The sequence below is a fragment of the Sarcophilus harrisii genome, chromosome 1 (assembly GCF_902635505.1).
Source record: "Sarcophilus harrisii chromosome 1, mSarHar1.11, whole genome shotgun sequence".
NCBI classification, from domain to species: Eukaryota; Metazoa; Chordata; class Mammalia; order Dasyuromorphia; family Dasyuridae; genus Sarcophilus; species Sarcophilus harrisii.
Genome location: NC_045426.1, coordinates 696,286,549 through 696,307,003, shown reverse-complemented (window position 1 = coordinate 696,307,003; position 20,455 = coordinate 696,286,549). Strand labels below are relative to the sequence as shown.

General features: G+C 36.2%; 1 protein-coding gene across 4 annotated transcripts in view; it reads left to right on the top strand.

Annotated features, from left to right (window-relative positions):
• TAOK3 (TAO kinase 3) overlaps positions 1-20,455 on the top strand; it is a 223,019-nt gene that overhangs the window by 17,431 nt on the left and 185,133 nt on the right. The gene's annotated exons all lie outside the window — the stretch shown is intronic.

Sequence of the window (20,455 nt, the reverse complement as noted above, 5' to 3'; positions counted from 1 at the left end):
ATTTGAAAATATTTTTAACATAGCATACTTTAGTATATAGAAATGAAAGTAAGCCTGTTCAAATCCAAACCCTTCTTTTGCTAATTATTTTAAACAATATAGTCTTGAAAAAAGGAAAGCTAGGTAGGTCAGAAAGATTTGAGTTCAAACTGGGACTTAGATTTTTTTTAGCCAGTGTTGCCCTGGGTAAGTCACTTAAACCCTGCCTGCCTCAGTTTCCTCATCTGTAAAATGAGCTGGAGAAGGAATGGCAAACCACCTCAGTATCTTTGCCAAGAAAACCCCCAATGGGATCACAAAGTCAGACATGACTGAAAAATGACTAGATTGACTCTTCCAAGATTGTGATGGTGAGCATTTTAAAGATTAATTAATAATCAACATCGTCCTCACGCTCTCTCCTCAGCTCCCAGCCCTTCTTTTCTGAAGGTTTTAGGACTTTGGAGAAATGAAAAGAAGCCCCTCAATTAGTATAATTCATCAAGCTTTAAAAATTTTTTTTGATTCATTTTTTATTTCATGAGTTTTATTTCCAAATTTTCTTCTCTCCTTTAAACTACCCAGAGAGTTATACTTTATCACAAAGAATAGGAGAGCAGAAGCATGTAGCATGTCTGACAATACATAGAGTTCCTTAAGACCCCCTCATTCTAGAATAAACTTATTTTTAAAAATCATATTCTGCCTTCTCACAAAAGTTACTCAAAATTGAGTTAAACATTTACTTAGTTCCTGTTGTATACAAGTTACTGAGCCAAAATCAATTTCTTGGTGATTCCCTCAACATATCAACTCCAGATTTTTTTCCCCAGTCCTCTACAACAAGACGATTTCTGGAACCACTATTCAGTCCTCCTTAAATTGGTTGCAGGAAGAGCCAATTATCCCATTATATTCATATGGAGACTATTTTACTGCCAAATCATTAAGTGCTTACCTGAGTATTATTGAGAATTAATTTCCATCCATTTCTATCCACCAGATACAAAGTATATCTGTTCATTTATAAAGGGAAGGGAAGGACTTCACTGTATTTACTTTCACCCACTTAGACAGACTTATTTGTGTTTTTGTTTTTTAATTTTATTAACTGTTTTTTGTTTTTACAATGTAAACATCTCAAGGTTACTCCCATTCTGTCTCTCTCTTGTAATAAAGTAAAACAATTAGGCAACACTAACAATAATGATCTCTTCTGAAAGTAAATACAAGAACCAATATCTAACTGTAGCACCTCCTCATCCTCTCTGTTTTTAATTTTTTTTTACTGGAAATCTATTTTCTTTCCATTTTGCCCTCCTATCCATCCAAAGAAGTGAAGAAAGATAAAGTCCTAACAGGCAAAACAAATTCCCTTGTAGGCTACATACAAATGTTAAGAGATGGGTGGTGGTGATAATCTCGATCTGCCCCCTAAATGGATCATCCATTTGTCAGGAAATAGAATTGTCTGCTTAATTATTGGTCCTCTGGAATCTTGACTGGTCATTGCTTTGATTATAGTTCTTACAGCTTTCAGAGATGTTTGCATTTCCAGTGTTATTGTTAGTGTATAATTATTTTCTTGGTTCTATTCATTTCATTCTTTGGAAGTTCATACACATTTCCAGAATTGTTTATTTTTATAATATTGATGTTAGAGTGTAAATTGTTTTCCTAGTTCTGCTTACTTCACTCTGGGAGAATTCATTTAAGTCTTTTCATATCTCTTTGAAGTCCTCTATTTTCTCATTTCTTATAGCACAATAGCGCACTCCATTAATTATTCAGACATTCCTCAGTTGGTGGGGAGCCCTATAGTTACCAGTTTTTTGCTACCACAAAGAGTTACTATAAATATTTTTGTACATAAAGGATCTTTTCCTCTTTCTTTGATACCTTTTTGGCATACACTTGGCAGTTGTAAAGCTAGGTCAAAGGACATACGCTGTTTAGTAACATATATGTGTGTGTGTGTGTGTGTGTGTGTGTATATATATATATATATATATATAAATACATACACACATATATAAATTCCAAACTGCTTTCCAGGAGAGTTGGACCCACTTACAGCTCTACCAATGGGGCCTCAACTTTCTGTGGACCCACCAACATTTGTCATTGTTCCTCTTTTGTTCATCCTAATGGTGTGTATCATAGAATCTCAGAATTGCTTTAATTTGCTTTTCTCTGATTAGTAGTGGAAAATTGAGGGGAAGGAGTTATAGTTATAGATATCTTGAGGTTTTTCTCTGGAGAAGCAGCTTTCCATATGTTTAAATCATCTATTAATTGGAGAATTATTTTTATTTCTACAAATTTGAATCAGTTCCTCTTTTATCTTGAAAAGGAGACCTTCATAAAAAAAAAAAAAAAAAAAAAAAAAAAAAAACCTTGCTGCAAATATTTTTCCTCAATAAATTCTTTCATTTTTATTCTGAATTTTGTTGGATTGGTATAAAAACTTTTAAGTTGCATTTAATTTAAATGACTCATTTTTATTTTTTATGATACTTTCTATCCCTTACTATTTATGGCTTTTTCTCCTATCCATAGATCTGCTGTGAATTTTTTTCCAAGTTTCTTTAATTTGTTTATAATTAGACAGATTCAAATTTGGCTTCAGGAGCTGTGTGACCCCAAGCAAGTCACTTAACCTGTTTGCCTCAATAGACTCTTCTATAAAGTAAGGATAATAATAGCACTTATCCCTCAGGGTATTTTGAGAATCACATGACAATATAATTATAAAGCACTTAGCAGAGTACCTGACATATAGTAAGCACACCTACAAATGTTAGCCACCACCAGCAGCATCACCATCACTGTCATCATCAGTTGGGATTTATTGGCCAGATTTCTTTCTTAAGGACCAGGTTTTTCTTTTGTTTTGTTTTGGGTTTTGTGTGAATTAAACTTTTATTTACACAGTGTATCTAGAAGCAGATGCATAATAAGTTCTTATGCAATTATTTTCCAAAAAATGTGCAGGAAAAGACTATAATTTTGTTTATAAATCAAAACACATATTAAAATCAATGGACTTTGGCTAATTCTCATTCTATGGTGTGCTCAGTACAAATGGTACATACCTGTTTTTGAAACACACAGAAAAGTGTAAATTTACAGAATTTGGATTGTAAGTATTAATTTCATGGCGCTCCATCACCACTATAAAATTTCTTTAATCTAACATGTATACTTGGTACAAAAATTTTTCGTGATCTGTGGGTGTAGAAGGACCAGGTCTTAAACCAAAATCAATCTGATTCTCATTAGCCACCAATAAGTCCTAGGCCAAGGCCCATTTGGTCATTGGGTCCTGATTAACTCACATTGAATGTAGTCAATTTTGCTTTGACCAGAGACTCTGAAGATCCTCCCCTCCTAGATTTAGTTAGCTAGTTAGTTTTATTGGGGGATGGGGGGGGGGGGTTGGATAGATGAAAGAGAAGAGTCTTTGCCTCAACTGCTACCTATCCCTCACTGAGGTGAGACCTGAAGGCCTTAGTTTAAAAAGACCAAGATCTCCATATCGCATGCACAACCCTCTGCAGTTGTCCTGATCTACATCTGGCCACTGGACCCAGACGGCTCTTGACAGAAAAGTGAAGCAGGTGACTTTGCACAGCCGTCCCTGACTTAAATCCAATTCACTTGCATGTCATGGCTTTACCTCCCTTATGTCATGGTCCTCTTCAAATGAAGGACAAACAACAACAACAATTACTATTATAATCATAGACTGACCTTTTTGTGGGCAAGAACTGTCTTTTACCTTTTCTGTATCCCTCAGTGCTGAACACAGTGCCTAGCACACAGTACGTACTTAATAAATGCATGACCTATTTGAAAAAAAACCGATAAGAAAGTTAGACAAGAATATGGAAAAAACTAACCTCAAGTTAATACCTTGTGCTATTCAGTCATTTCACTCATGTCTGACTCTGTGACTCCACCTGGGCAAAGGTACTAGTTGTCCATTTCCTTCTCCAGTTCGTTTGACAGAGGAGGAACTGAGGCAAATAAGATTAAGTGATTTGCCTAGCTAGTGAGTGTCTGAGACCAGATTTGAAGTTAGGGAGATGAATCTCCTGCCTCCAGGTCTGGCTCTCTGTTCACCTAGCTGGCTTTAATAGCTCATAGCCAATACAAAAAGAAACCCATCTGTTTGATCACTTACACCCATGCTTCTCTTTCTTGACCCTCATCTGCTCTAAAGAAGGATAAGTTACCAACTTTCTCTGATCCCTTACTGTCACCCTGCACATCTTTCTCTTCGAGTTTATACTTATCTATGTCTTTTGGCGTTCATTTTCAACTTTCAAATTACTTAGGAATGGATTAAAACTGTCTTGTCTGGGCAGCCAGACAGTGGGGTAGGACACAGAAGCATAGAGTTAGAGCTGGCAAAGGCCTAAGCAGTCTTTTGTCTCAACACTTGTTACAAATGAGGAATTGAGACCTTGAAAGATTTGCCTAAAGTTGCACTGATATTAAGTGGTCAAGCTTGGGATGCCAACTAAGAGTCTTTGTTGCTCAACCAGCAGTCCTTCCAAAGTACCCAGCTGCCTCTTCAAACAACTGTTACAGACAAAATGGTGGATATGTTAAGAAAGTGAGTCCCTGCTACAGCATCCGTAGTGAAAACCTGTGACCGTCATCTCTAAGCCTGTATATCTGTCTTTAGCTAATTTGCAGTGTTTTATTATTTTGCAGATTATTATCTTGTTGAAAATGAACTCAGAGGAGCAAATATTCCTATGCTGTTGGGAATTCATTCTATCATCAAGTGGAAATTCTGCTAAGTCCAGCTGGCATTTGCAAGGGCTTTTAAGGCTTGCAGACACTCTACCCTCCATTCTCTCATTTGAACCTCATGAGAACTCTGAGAGATTGGTATTATGACTATGTCTATTTTTTCAGGAGGAGCTAATGGCCCACTGACCTCTTAAGAGATCTCTTTCTGCCATGATTTTTCAAGCTCAGGGTAGCTCCATCTTAAATATTTACATATGTTTTGGTTTTGTAGTTGTATTTCCCTGTTCATGGCCCTACTAAACTTGTACTGATTAACATCCATAAACTTTTTCATACTCATGGTTAATTTAATTCTTAAACTAGTGGGGTAGCTAGGGAGCGCAGTGGATAAAGCACCTGCCCTGAAGTCAGGAGGACCCGAGTTCAAATTTGACCTCAGATTAAAGTCACTTAACCCCAATTGCCTCAGCAAAAAATAAAATAAGTCTTAAATTAATCCTCCAAGTTGTTGGCCAGTTGTCACTGGCAAATATATTAAGTATATTATTTTCAGTCATCTAAGTCATTAATGAAAATGTTAAACCATATTGGGCCCAGGACCAGCCCCTCCCAGGAGACATACTATGTTTAGCCTAATGATGCAAATCCTCTTTCTAGGAACAACTCTCTAACTAACCAACTGTATTCCCAGGTTTGTATCCTGCTTTTGGAACCTTACTAGCTGCACAAAGTTTGAAAAATCATGGCAGAAAGAGATCTTTTAGAGGTCAGTGGGTCACCAGTTAGTCAACAAACATTTATTAGGTGATGAGTATTCTGTGCCAGGGATGATACTATACACTGGGGATACAAAGAAAAGAAAAGCTTTGTCCTTTCTCTCAAAGAGTGCAAGTTTTATTGGGGAGATATAAAGAACTATATGTAGGAAATGTATATAAAGTGTATAGAAGGTAATCTCAGGAGAATCATGGGGGAGAAACCAGTTTGTCCTTGATTTTTGAAGAAGACCAATATTCTACACACTCTGGGAAGAACCAGTAAAAGCCTTCTGGGGAAGGTGGGCTATGATCCGGATCTTGAAAAAAGCCAAGGAAATAAAAGGAAATGGAGGTGAAAAAGAAAACCATTCCAGACATAGGGGGGCAAGCCCAGAGAATGGAGATGAAGCATCATATGTTAGGAAGAGCAAGCTGTAGATGTGGTCTTATCATAGAATATATGGAGAAAAGATAAGTGTAAGAAGGGAGGCATGCTGTGGAGAGCTTCGAACACCAAAGGATGATGTATTTTTGATCCTGGAGGTCATAGGGACCCACTGGAGTCCTTGGGACATGAATGGGGACAGTGACATAGATCCGAGCATTAAGATAATTCTGTTGATACCTGAGCTAGATGATACATTGGAATAAAGGAAATCAGTTAGAAGGCTGTTGGAATAGTGGTGAACACCTAAATTAAAGTTAGTAGCAGTGTGTGTATAGAAAAAGGACCAACCATCAAATAAGAATGTAGAAACAACACTACCATGGTTTAAAAGCTGGGGCTGTGGTGATAGATTGGATAACATTAAGCCCTATTCTTATGTCCAAGAAGTTTACGACTATTTGGTGAGAGCTACCCTGGAAAGACAAATTGGAACCCCTTTTTCTCCCAGTATGATATTAAAATTAGAAAGTTTGAACTAATGCCTATCTCTTTTTTTAGGCAGTTTCAGTAGTGTTTTATTTTTCCAAATACATGTAAAGATAGTTTTCAACATTCATTTTATGACTTTGCATTCCAGATTTTTCTGCCTCCCTCCCTTACAAGAGGCAACAAGTAATCTAATATAGGTTAAATGTGTACAATTCTTTTAAACATATTTCCTTATTTGTCATGTTGTGCAAGAAAAATCAGACTAAAGGGACCAGCATGAGAAAAAATAAGATGGTATATGTGATTGAGTAAAGTCCCTCTTAAAAAGCAGAATGCTAACAATCATTAAACAACTAGGAAGTACAGTGGGTAAAGTACTAGTCCTAGAGTCAGGAAGAGCTTAAATACAACTTCATATACTTCCTTGCTATTTGACCCAAGATAAGTCACAATCTCTTGTTTGCCTCAGTTTCCAGCTAAAGGCAGCTCAGTGATGCAGTGGGTAGAGCATTGGGAAGAGTCAGGAATTCTAATGCAACCTAGATATTTAATAATCACATGGCCCTGTGCAAATCACTTAGCCTTGTTTGCCTCGTCCATAAAATGAGCTGAAGAGGAAAACAGCAAAATACTCCAGTATCTTCGCTAAGAATGGGGTCATGGAGAGTTGGATTCAACTGAAAAATAACTGAACAACAAAAACCTCAATTTTAAAATGAGGCTAATAATGGCACCTACCTTCCAGGCTTGTTGGGAGGACCAAATGAGGTAATATTCATAAAATATTCACTGTGCTTAGCACAGTGCCTACCACAAAATAGATTTGTTTGCCAATTGGCTATCCTCATGTTCTAATAAATCTTAATTATTATTATCAATAAAAGTGCAAAATGACCAATAGAGTCAGTTTCCATCTTTCTATGGGAGGTTTTTCTTAACTGGCTGAGGAAATGTGCTTTTTGGAAAAAAAAAAAAGGGGGGGGGGATTTGTTGGAAATTAACTATTGTGACTAAACAAAATGTATTAATTTTTAAAATTGGAGGTAATAATTACCATCTAAGCATTTCAAAGAAGAAATTATCACTTAAAAAAAAAAAACTAATACATTTTCATCTAGGAAGGTACTCTAAAGTATTATTTTTTTAAATGCTCAGAAGACGTCAAGTCCTGAATGGAACTGGGAAATTTTACCAGACCTAGTCATTGCCAGTTGGAAAGAAAGCCTAGAATTCAACAATCCAGTCTTTGTGTGCTCTTTACAAAACTGTCAGCTGGTCTTTAAAGCATTTACTTCAATTTTTGATTCTGAAAACTCATTTCAACTCAGGTTTTTCACTTGGTGGTTCACTTTGAGATAACATGTAAAGTGCTTTGCAGACTTTAAAGCATTATATAAATGCACATTATGATGATGATTGCATTTTATTATACTTCTATCTCAGTGTCTTGCATATGACAGATAATGAACACATGTTTATTAATTCTACCAGGCCTTTCAGGGTCTTTGTTGAGTCCTGCATATTGACAGAGCAGAATGCTCCAGGACTTTGGATTTGTGATGACTGATTTGGGATTTCCTTCAAAGATTTTGCCTCTGGTTAAATGTAATCTGGATATTACCCATGGGCCACTGAAGAAGCCAGTGTAGATACATATATGCATACAAACCCATCCAAGGAGAGCTCTTTATTAGCAACCTTGATTATGTACACACATCAGAAAACCCAATAATCTCCAAGACCTTAAAATGGCCTAGCAAAATATTAGCACCTGTTTGTATTGTTGGCAGGATTGGCAAATGATTACTTTGGTCCCATTTCTCATTTTAGATTCCTAATTGCAAATACCCTACATTTATTTTGCTCATTGGAAAACATTTCTATGAATAGTAACTGTTCGTTGATAGTCAACATTTAGAATCTTGAATGGCAGTGGTGGTGGTCTTTCAATTATTATTATTCATTATAATAACTAGCATTTATGTAACACTTTAAGGTTTCCAAAGTGCTTGCTACAAGTTATCTCATTTGATCTTTACAACAACCAGGTGACATACTTGCTGTAATTATCTTCTTTTTACAAAGGAAAAAACTGAGGCAAGAGGAATTAAATGGCTTGCTTAAGATCACACAAAATATTACAGGCTTCGAATTCAGACCTTTTCTGGACAAAATATATCATTCCTCTGATTTTTTGCATCATGATAGCAGCCCTTTTGGGATATCAAAAGAAATGTTAATTTTACCAGTCTGGTTATATAGAAAGTTCAGGTTATATTAAGTGACTTGAAAACCATTTCCCTTTATAACAATTTTTTGTGCCCTGGCACTAAGCACTTTGGTAATAACCAGATAGCGTACAAGTCCACCCGTTGACTGATTCCCTATCTTTGCCCCCTATGCCATCACATAGTGTTTCTAAAGCAGATAAATCTAGCCTAGTGATCACTTCCAGCTTTAAAATTCTGTACTTATGTACAATGGTGAAATAGAGAGCCACAATATTTCATCATTAGGACAAGTAGAAGAGCAATGAACATGTTAACACAAGTATTTGAGAGTTTTTTTGCTATTACTTAAGTGGATATCCTTGATTAATATTTTATTAGGGCAAATATTAAGTGCAGAGGAGGTAATTAGCATAAGTAGTTTAAACAACATGGGTGGGGTTTGGAAGGAGACACATCCCCATATCCTTAGAGCCCTGAGAAATCATGTCTTCCCCACCTTAGATGGCAAATTTCAACCCATGGGGGCAGCAGCAATATCCTGGCATGGAACGGTTAGTGTGAAGGGCTCGATCGTGTTTCAGAAGAAATCTTATCATGGGCAGTCAAAGTTCGTTCTCTGTGTGTATTTATGGCTTGGCCTGTTTCCTGAAATGGCCAACAAAGTGGGGAGTGTTCCAGTGAAAGAGACTACTGTCTGATATGAACTTGACTTTGAGAGTGCTAAATGTATTCTTCTGCAGGTTTCTGTCAGTGTCGAGATAGCCTTTCAACAGTAGTTCTGACGGCAATGTTTTCTGCATTCATCCCTGAAAATCTCTTGATTTTATTATTTATTAAGCACCTACTATATTTGAGGCACTGTGAGACTATAAAGAAAGGCAAAAACAAAACAAACAAAACCCAATCTGTGCTCCCAGAGAAAGACTACTCTAGTAAAGCGAGACAAACCACTATGAACAAACAAAATAGATTAGGATAACCTGGAGAAAATCTTCAAGAAAAGACATTAAGACTAAGGAGGATGGGGATCCAGATTAGTTTGCCAATTGGCTATCCTTAAGTTCTAATTGGTTTCTGTTAGGTCTAATTTGCATTTGAGACAATGCTTGTAAACTGGAAGCCTGACTAAGAGTGTCTTACCTCTGTGGTGACATATGTTCATCTTTTCTAATGAAGGAATAGCCAACTCTCTTGATCTCTTTGTAACAAATAGGGTTAACTGCTCCTAGTTCACATTCTGGAAGTTTTTATTCCATAGAAATCTTTGGCAAAGTAAGTTGCTTCAGAAGCACTAATTTCAGATCAATGAATGAAGATAGATTTTCTGCATGTGATAAGATGCCATGTCTTGATGATTCTATCTCTATGATGTCATTTGCATTTGTCCTCTCCATTCCCACGGCCACGAACCCTGTTCAGATCTTCATCCCTCTCTCATGGACGTTTACAGGAGTCACCTTATTGGTGGCCTGCCTCAGTTCTCTCCTCTCTAATCCATTTTCTACTGAGTTGCCAAAATGATAACTATAAAGCCCAGATTTGATCATGTCATTCCCCTGCTAAAGAAGTTTTGATGACTATCTTCTAAAATAAAATGTCCAAAAAATAAATAAATAAATAAAAGATTTATTTAGCTTTTACTGTGAGTCAGGAGCTATGCCTTGGGGGAAGACAACATGTAAATAATTAGGTTCATACAGAATATATAGGATACACACACACACACACAGAATGTATAAAATGGAAGGTCATCTCAAAAGAGTAGGTCATGGCAGCTAAGGTTGAGAGTAAGGGGTGAGTACTAATGGGAAAGACCAGCAAAGGCTACCTTTTGACTTTTAAAGTCCTTCCTTATTGGGTTCTAGTCTATGTTTGTAGAACGTAGAAAGCTAGCTTTGGAGTCAAGAAAACCTGAGTTCAAATTCTGCCTTGGACACTCAGTAAATATTTACCACCTCATACTCATTTATCACCTCATATGACCCTGTACAAGTCACTTAAACTCTGTTTACCTCAGTTTCTTCAACTGTAAAGTGAGGATAATAGCGTCTACATCCCAAAGTGGTTGTGAGAGTCACATGAGACAATATTTGTCAAGTGCTTAGCACAGTTCCTGACATATAATAGGTCTGGCTTCATTGGATTGGAATCTGCACCAGTGGAAGAAATACATCCATGTCCATGAGATCTGAGATCCATTGAAATACGTCTTCCACAAAATCTACAGAAAATGTGTAGGGGTTACAACCTCCTTGTGGGACTTTATTGATAGGACCCACCTATAGAAAGTAAAGGAAGAGATAATATGATTTTTTTTTTTTTTTTTTTTTTTTTTGCTGAGTTTGTGACTTGCCCGGGGTCACACAGCTAGGAAGTGTTAAGTAGCTGAGTTCAATTGAACTCGGGTCCTCCTAACTTCAAGGCTGGTGCTCTACCCACTGTGCTACCTAACTGTCCCAGAGAGTATGATTTTAAAAAGTTGGAAAGGTCCCTTGTTCCCAAAACATCACTTCCTACTTCCTGAAATTCCATCAGTTAGAGACTGATTCCAATAATAATCAGCCTCTTTTAACAATGCAAATATGAGCAAAGCTCAGTACTCAGTTATCTGTAATTATTCAATTAATTTGTATTTAAACAGATGGCTGGGCTTTTGATGCCTGGCCAGCACCACCAAAAAATGGGAGTTTAAGAAGTAGGGAGCAGATGAGAAAGTCAAGGCAACATCTGGGGAGCAGAAGGCCCTCCCAAAGCCAAACCTCACCTACTTGGCAGTTTTGTTTAGCACCAGCACTGTTTGCAGAGGTGTTGAGAAAGTCTTCACATTTCAGATATTTAATTGGATTTTAATTGAGGTGCAGTAGAAGGCCAAGTACATGAAAAGAAGCATAGAGATGGGGAATAGGGACTTGGCCTATGATTTCACTTAGTAATCAGAATTCCCAGGTGAAGAAACACTCTGTACTAATCTAAGTCATTACCTTCTCTGCACTTTAGAATTGTAAAGAATGCTTGGAGTTTGGAGAAAGGAAATGACTTGCCAAGGGCCAGACCCAAATGTGTCAGAGGCCAAAAGGGTAGGCAGTTCCCCTGACTTCTGTAACAGCTGCCCATCCACTGCTCCAAAATCTGCCCTTAAGAAATTAGTAATTATGGATCATTATCTAAAAATAGGATGGAAGGATGGGAAGGGAAAGGAGGAGAGAAAAGGAATGAAGGAAGAAGGGAAGAAAGGAATGGAAGAAGGAAAAGGAGGGAAGAGAGGGAGAGAGGTTTTGTTAAATGCCTATTATATCTAGGAAGGTGCTATTTTCACCCCTATTTTCTACTTGAGGAAACTGAGGCACATAGAAATTAAAAGACTGGCCTAGGGTCACATAAGTAGTTGGTGTTGGAAAATATGAATGATCTTCTTGGTGCTAACTATATGAGGTTCTGCCATATGCCCACATCATTATGGAAGAGGTGGAAAACTGATCAAGGCTTTGCTTGACAAATTATGCTCATCCAACTCAAGAAGACTGCTAATCCTTCACTCATTGCGGGTTAGACAGCAGCCCCCAGAGACTCTTTGCACTCTAGGAGAGAAACAGTCAAAAGAAAGTGTGTGGTGAGGAAGTATGAGTTCCCTCTTACATCCTGCAACTGAAGAAAAACTCAATTACTAAGCCAGATACCTTTGGATGAAGGGGTAAGAATTTCTGGTGTTGGGCTTTTAAAAAGTGTCTGGAATTAAAATAACAAGTGGGGAAAGAAAGAATCCTGCAGGACAGGTTTATTAAGAAAAACAAAGGTGAAGCAGGAGAACAGCAAGTTAGAAATCATACTTTGCAATTAAAGCATGACGAAATAGAGTCTAATGGTGCTGACAGAAGCCATAGGAAGAAATTGATAGGAAAGGTAGCATTTGGAGGAAATATTTCTGTTTTTAGTTCTTGTTTGTTAGATCACAAGCAATTTGCATTAAAGATTGGTCAGATTTTAAATGCTATTTGTGTGTGTTAGGTGATGACCAAAGACATCATAGACCCACACACCTATAAAATCATAATACTCGGCTTTTACTTGTTCCTCTGCACTGTTTAAAGTGTTTTCTCTTACATCTGTTCATTATCTCCCCCTCTGTCCAATAATCAGAAGCTAAATAGTCTTAGTTTAAAATATTTTGGTTTATATTTAAATGTTCATGTGTATTATATAAGCATATAATATATTGATGTAGTTAAATATTAGCATATGTTAAATAACATTACATATGTATTATATTAATGTAATTATTGGTGTATATTATATGTCTATATTATTATAATATAAATATTGGTTTATATTATATAATATATAAGTATATGTTATATTAACATATTGAAAATAGTATGTTATATTATATATAAGTATATTTACATAAATATATTGAAACATTAGTATATGTTACATATTAGATAAGTGTTTCATTAATATATGGAAATATTAGTTTATATTATATGTTTTATAAGTATATATTAATATATTTAAATATTACCATGTTATATTAAATAAGTATACTTATTTATAATATATAAATTTATATATAAATATATATTTTAAAACTCTAGTTTTAAAGAAAACAGAACAGCATGGCTAAAACACCTTTATTTTCTTAACTTTTCATCCCTTCTCAAACTACCATTTAATTATCTACTCTGCTTTTATTTTCTTTATTTTTATTCTACATGCACATATGTAGACATATACATATATCAATAGATATTATTCTTTCTTGCCTCTGTTAATATGGAGATCCCTTGAATTCTTTAGTATCCCTGATGTCTAGCACACAGGCTGAATAAAATGCTGGTTAATTGATTGGTTGTTGGGTTTCAGTTTTGTTTTCTTCTTTTTCTAATTTTTCTACTTTATTCTTCTCATTCTTTTTTCAATTTTTTTTTGTTTTCTTTTAAATTATTGAGCTTTGATTACTCACCAGAAACTAATGTGGAGGGGGAAGCAAGGTGATTTTCCCCACTCTGCAATATAAAATGAGACTTAAGGGGCTTGAATCTTTGAAAAGAGTTGGAGTTGTTTATCACTGATGGGCGTCTGGTAGATGGCAGTTGAAGTATAGATGAGATCAATTCCAAATTGTTGTTTTCATACCAAAGGAAACAGATGTTACCCGTTTTCATAATGTTTATGGCAATTTGCTTCTCATGAACCCCATAAAGATAAACGAGTGCTGTCAAACCAAAGGATCTTTGGTCACTAAGATTAGTTCCTATCGACGCCTCCCCTAACTTCTGCCACTTTCTTGCCCCATCCCTCCTTTATCCACTTCTTTTTTTCTTTTTAAGATTATGGAGTGCACTAAAAGTTGAATAAGGACTCGTATTCCGTTCTGGGCTCATGTTGTAATCTTCATGTGCTATGCTGTGTGGTATACTTCCTCTTTGTGATCCTGCTTCCTCTTTGCCCAACTACCAAATGGGGCCAGATAAGTCCATTATCATGACTATCTGGAGAGAGCAGAGTAGGCTTATGTCATGAAACTTTGTTCCTTTTGGGAATCCAAAACACTCCTTAGAAAATAAAGGAAATGAAACTTTGTATTCTTTCCAGTACCCTCAACAGTGCTTTTCCATCCAGTAGGTACATAATAAATGTTTGGTGTTTGGGGGCAAAATAGATACTTATGAAATTTCTTTGTTTCATTTTACTTTCTTCCTCTGTAAAATCAGAGGCTTCAAATGGATAGGCTCTAGCTAGCATCCCTTTCCAGCTCCAAAATGTTAGGATTTAACAAGGGGAAGATATTTTGCCCCATTTTATATGAAGATTTATTCTGTTGGGGTTTTTGGTTTTGTTTTTACTTCTGTTGGTTATGAATAGGACGGCAGGCCTGAGTAGCTCTTTGCTCCCCAAAATGGGAACAGTACAAAGAAAATATGTTGATAAAGCAGCTTTATTTCACTTATATCCTCCAGTTGAGTGAAGGACTGGAGAAAGAATTCTAAAACAAAACAGATGCCTCAATGACAAGATGTTTTAAATAGCTAATAATAATAGCTAATAGTTATTAAGAACCTATTCTGTATTAGGCACTTTGCTAAGCTCTTTACAGGTGGTCTCTCATTTGTCTTCAAAACAACCCTATGAGGTCAGCACCCCCATTTTACAAAGGAGAAACTGAGACAGAACAAAGTTAAGTGACTTAGCCATTGCCACACAGCTACTAAGTGTCTGAGACCAAATTTGAAGTCAGGTTTTCCTGAATCCAGACCTGGTGCTCTATCCACTGTGACCCTGAACTCTGCCTAGCTTTCTCTCATTGTTTCTAAGGCTAAGTTGAAATGGTAAAATATTTTATTGACAAACCCAGGGGGTGTTATGTTCTATCTTAAAGGAGTGTATGAGAGGTAGCATCTGAACTGGGGGCCAGCTGTCTGTCCATTGCACCAAGATTACATGACAAAGTATTGGCCATGAAATCTTAAATGACCTAGAACAAAAGTAGTTCTTATCCTTCTGGTGTATCATAGAAATCATGACAAAGACCTTGGGTTGTTTCTTACGATCATGTTTTTAAATGCATATGGTAAAATGCAGAGGAAGTAAAGGAAACTTATTCAAATACAACTATGAGAAAAGTATTTGTTCTTTAAATCACAGGCCTCATATAAAGAGCTCCTGGCCAAGAGGCCAGTAGATCCCCAGTTCAATAGATCCCCTATGGAGGAGTTATGGAAAATTATGGATACAGGATAGAAATTTGTAGAAGCATTTCAGTTAGGGGAGAAGGAAAAGGGAGTATCTAAACACTTCTACTGTATGGAATAGATCGTATTTATATAGCACCTACTATGTACAAGGCAATGGATTTTCCAAGAGAGCACCTAGTTACCATCTACTCTATGGATTAAATCCTATTTGTATAGCACCTACTATATGCAAGGCAATGGAATTTACAAGGCTTTACAAGCGAGTACCTAATCACATCTACTGTATGGAATGGATCATATTTATATAGCACGTGTGAGGCAATGGAATTTACAAGACTTTACAAGAAAACCCCTAGTCACATATATTCTATGGAATCGGTCATATTTATATATAGTACCTACTATGTACAGAGCAATGGAGCTTACAAGGCTTTACAAGCGAGTACCTAGTCACATCTACTCTATGGAATGGATCATATTTATGTATCACCTGTTATGTGCTAAGCACTGGGCTTAGTGTGTTACAAATACTATCTCATTTGGTCCATAACTCTGGGAAGTAGGTTCTGTGGCTTACATCTATATTGTGCCTACTGTGTACCAGGCACTGTGCTCATTTCTTTATAATTATTACCACATTTGAACCTCAAAACATCTATTAAACAAAATAATAACTCCTATTTATATTGTGATTTAAGACCTTCAAAGAACCCGCATATCAAAGGATAGCATAATTTTTAAATGTCCCAACTATACTTTATCTAGTAGTTTCAGTTGTGTTTTTCATCCAAGACTACAGATCAAATTAATTTGTCTCTAATGAAACAAAGGAGCTTTGATTTTTATTAAGTATTTCTGTAACTTCTTTTCTAGGAGAAAAGTACACCACTGAATAGCTAATGGCTTTTGCTCCCAATACCTAAAGAACTACCTAAATATTTTTCTTTTCTTTTTTTCATTCTTCTTCTCTCCCCTCATCCACAAGAAATGCCTCTAAATTAATGACTGAGATGGAGAGTACATAAAAGATGAAAGCTTCTCCTTGATGCCCAATTTCCTTATTGCTTCTGGGTTGCTACACCCATTAGGGTCCAGGTGGCAGGGTCCATTCACTACTTGCATATTTTGATGAAGTTTCTTCTCGGTCCACTCTCTATCTGCTTGAAATATCATCCCAGGTTTACGTGCCATGCATCCGAATTGGAGGGAGGAATATCTGTGCTCATATCCCAACTTTGTTATTTCAAACTGAAGAAGTTTATTTTGAGCTCCTTTCCACTTGAAAAGGGTAGAGAGGATGACCTTCCCAGACTTAGTCAGAATCCTGGAGTACAGCAGCATATTGTATCCTCAGGATAGAAAACTCACTGTTTCAACCCCCTTAAGTATAGAAAGTGATTTGCAGAGTACACATCCCATGTACTGCTCAGGAATCTGGCAGATGCACAGACCCTAATCTTAATAAAATGTCTTCCTTACCCAGTTATGTTTAAGAGAAAAATAAATGCCAAAATAAAGTTGACAGTGTGTTGGTTTTAAAGGTATTAGAATTAAAGCCTCTGCAAACTGGAATTAGCTTGGCCATCATGTCTTTCTTGCAGGAGAAAGTGTTATAATATATCCTGGGCTTCCCCATGTTGAGTTTAGGGATAATCATTTCTTCTGTTCCTGGAGCCAAATCACATCAGGACTGTGGAGGAAATGGAGGTCATTCACCATCAGAATTTGAAGATCACTTTCATGAAACCTTTATTTTATTTATTTTCAATTTAGGGAACATAGCAAGCATTTCTATAACACAGGACAATAAAAAAGATCATTACATATTTAACTGCAAATCTACCATGTACATCTTGCTATTCCCTCCAAATATACAACAAAATTATAAATATAGTTATAAAAGTTATAAAATATATTAAAGTTATGAAAATAAATTTCTTTTTTGTCCTTCCCTCCTACTCTCCAACCTCATTCTCTCATCCCCATGCCCTAGAAATGGCTACCATTAGATATAATGATAGTCATTTCTGGGACACAGGAATGAGGGGTGGGGGGCAGGAAGGGCAGGGAAAGAAAAAGTGAGTGTGTCTGTCTCTGTGTTTACACACATATAGACACATACATATGTGTGTGTGTTTGTGTGTGTATACTTTTTCTACAAATTTTTCTATGCATACTTCTATTTTGTGGTTCTTTCTGATATATAGCACCTTTCTTCATATGTCCTTTATTTTTCATTTGTCTTATAGTCAAAATGAATTGATCATTCAAAGTTATTCTTTTTTATTATAGCTTTTTATTTACAAGATATATGCGTGGATCATTTTTCAGCATTGATAATTGCAAAACCTTTTGTTCCAGCTTTTCCCTTTTTTCCTCCCACCTCTTCCCCCAGATGGCAGGTTGACCAATACAAGTTAAATATGTTAAAGTATAAGTTAAATACAATATATGTATACATGTCCATACAGTTATTTTGCTGTAAAAAGAATCAGACTTTGAAATAGTGTACAATTAGCCTGTGAAGGAAATCAAAAATGCAGGCGGACAAAAATAGAGGGATTGGAAATTCTATGTAGTGGTTCATAGTCATCTCCCAGAGTTCTTTCCCTGGGCGTAGCTGGTTCAGTTCATTATGCTCTATTGGAACTGATTTGGTTCATCTCATTGCTGAAAAGGGCCACGTCCATCAGAATTGATCATCATATAGTATTGTTGTAGAAATATATAATGATCTCCTAGTTCTGCTCATTTCACTCAGCATGAGTTCCTGTAACTCTCCCCAGGTCTTTCTGAAATCAGCCTGCTAGTCATTTCTTAAAGAACAATAATATTCATATACCACAATTTAGTCAGCCATTCTCCAATTGATGGGCATCCACTCAGTTTCTAGTTTCTGGCCACTACAAAGAGACCTGCCACAAACATTTTGGCACATACAGTTCCCTTTCCCTTCTTTAAAATCTCTTTGGGATATAAGCACAGTAGAAACACTGGTGGGTCAAAGGGTATGCAAAGTTTGATAACTTTTTGAGCATAGTTCCAAATCACTCTCCAGAATGGCTGGATGTATTCACAATTCCACCAACAACGTATCAGTATCACAGTTTTCCCACATCCCCTCCAACATTCTGCATTATCTTTCCCTGTCACTCTAGCCAATCTGACAGGTGTGTCGTATCTCAGAGTTGTCTTGATTTGCATTTCTCTGATTAATAATGACTTGAAGCATCTTTTCATATGGCTAGAAATAGTTTCAATTTCTTCATCTGAGAATTGTCTGTTCATATCTCCAAGTTATTCTTAAAACAATATTGCTATTACTGTATACAGTGTTCTCTTGATTCTGCTCACTTCACCTTCCATGATTTTATGCAAGTTTTTCCATGCTTTTCTAAGATCAATAAACTCATCATTTCTTATAGCATAGTATAATGTCCAGACTAGCTCTCTGGAGGACCTCGGGATCAGCCTGACTCCTTGGTCTTAGTGGAAGAGTAAAGAAGGCAGGACAGCCACCATGAGTCTAGTCAGAGATGGAGTCTGGAGTTTGACATCTTCTCTTGTGTCTGTGGCTGAGACTCCCTTAAATACCTCAGTCCGATTACATCACTACAGCACACTGAGCACAAGCAACCTTTACATCACCATAGAGAACCATTATCTCACACTGAGTAGATGCTCTAAGCACCTACTCTAAGCTATAAGCACCATGCTGACCTAGATTCAAATATACCTTTTCAGAGTTCCGGCTCTCTATAATATAGTAGTATTCCATCTCAACCATATACCACAACTTATTCAGCCATTCTTCGGCTAATTAAATTAAAGTAAAACCTTTGTTTTAGAAGGGTTCATTTTTCAGAAAATAATCTGCAGATACCAGAAAACTTATACACCTAAATTCTGTGACCAAATCTGCCAGTTTGACATGTATATGTATGTGTTTAATCACAGGGAAGATAAAATTAAATTTTATTTTTTTAATAATAGCTTTTTATTTTCAAAATATATGCAAAGATAGTTTCCGACATTCATCCTTGCAAAACCTTGTGTTCCAAATTTTTCTCCTCCCTTCCCTCGCTTAGGCAGCAAGTAATCCAATATATGTTAAATATGTGTACAAATTAAATTTTTAAATACTAGCAATTTTACATTTTATTTAGATCTAAAAACCATCACATATTTTCTTACCAAAAAACAAACAAACAAAAAACCCAAAACCCTACCAGCCAACTTATAATTTTACTTAGAATCTACTTTCTTATACTAGTGGAGAACACACCCAATCTTATTTTCTACTTAGGATTGATGAGATGGATTCTCTAGCTACAATATATCTGTCATATTGAAAGAAGAAACTATAGAGTAGTTTCCCTATTGGAAGAATTAATATAGGAAGAAAAAGGAATATCCATTTACATAGTACCTGCTATGAAAGAGGCACTCTGCTAAGTGATTATTATTTTATTTGATCCTTAGAACAACACTGCCAGGTAGATGCTCTTATTATTCTCCTTTTACAATAAAAAAAAAACTGAGCCATGTAGAAGTTAAATGACCTGCCTAGGATCACACAGCTAGTAAGTGTTTGAGATCAGATTTGAATTTGGGTCATTCTTACTCCAGGCCTAGGCCTTTATCCATTGTTCCGCCAACTACCTCTAAGGGAAAATGGACCAAACCTTAATATTAAGTGCTGGCTATGTGCCAGGCACTGTGCTAAGTGTGTTACAATTATTTTTTCATTTTTAGAATACCTTTTACAAGCTAATATAGTTTGGAGAGACAGATATTGGACAAAAGACTAAAGTTTTTAAATTAGAGGTTATACCTTTATGCTTAGAGGTAAATTGATGGGGAAAAGGACTGGACACAGTATCTGATAAGACAAGTTCAAATTTTGCCTTAGACACTAAGTTTTAAAATCATTTAACTTCTCTTTTTGCTTCAGCTTCCTCCACTATAAAATCTGGATAATGATAGCACCCACATCTCAGGGTGTTAGTGAGGATCAAATGAGATGTCTTGACACACAGTAGGTGCTTAATATGTTTTTTTTTTCCTTCCTTTCATTACAGATATATTTATGTATACTGAGACTTTATTGTCCAAAGAAAACCTACTTTATAAGTCTGGCTAGGGAGGCCGGTT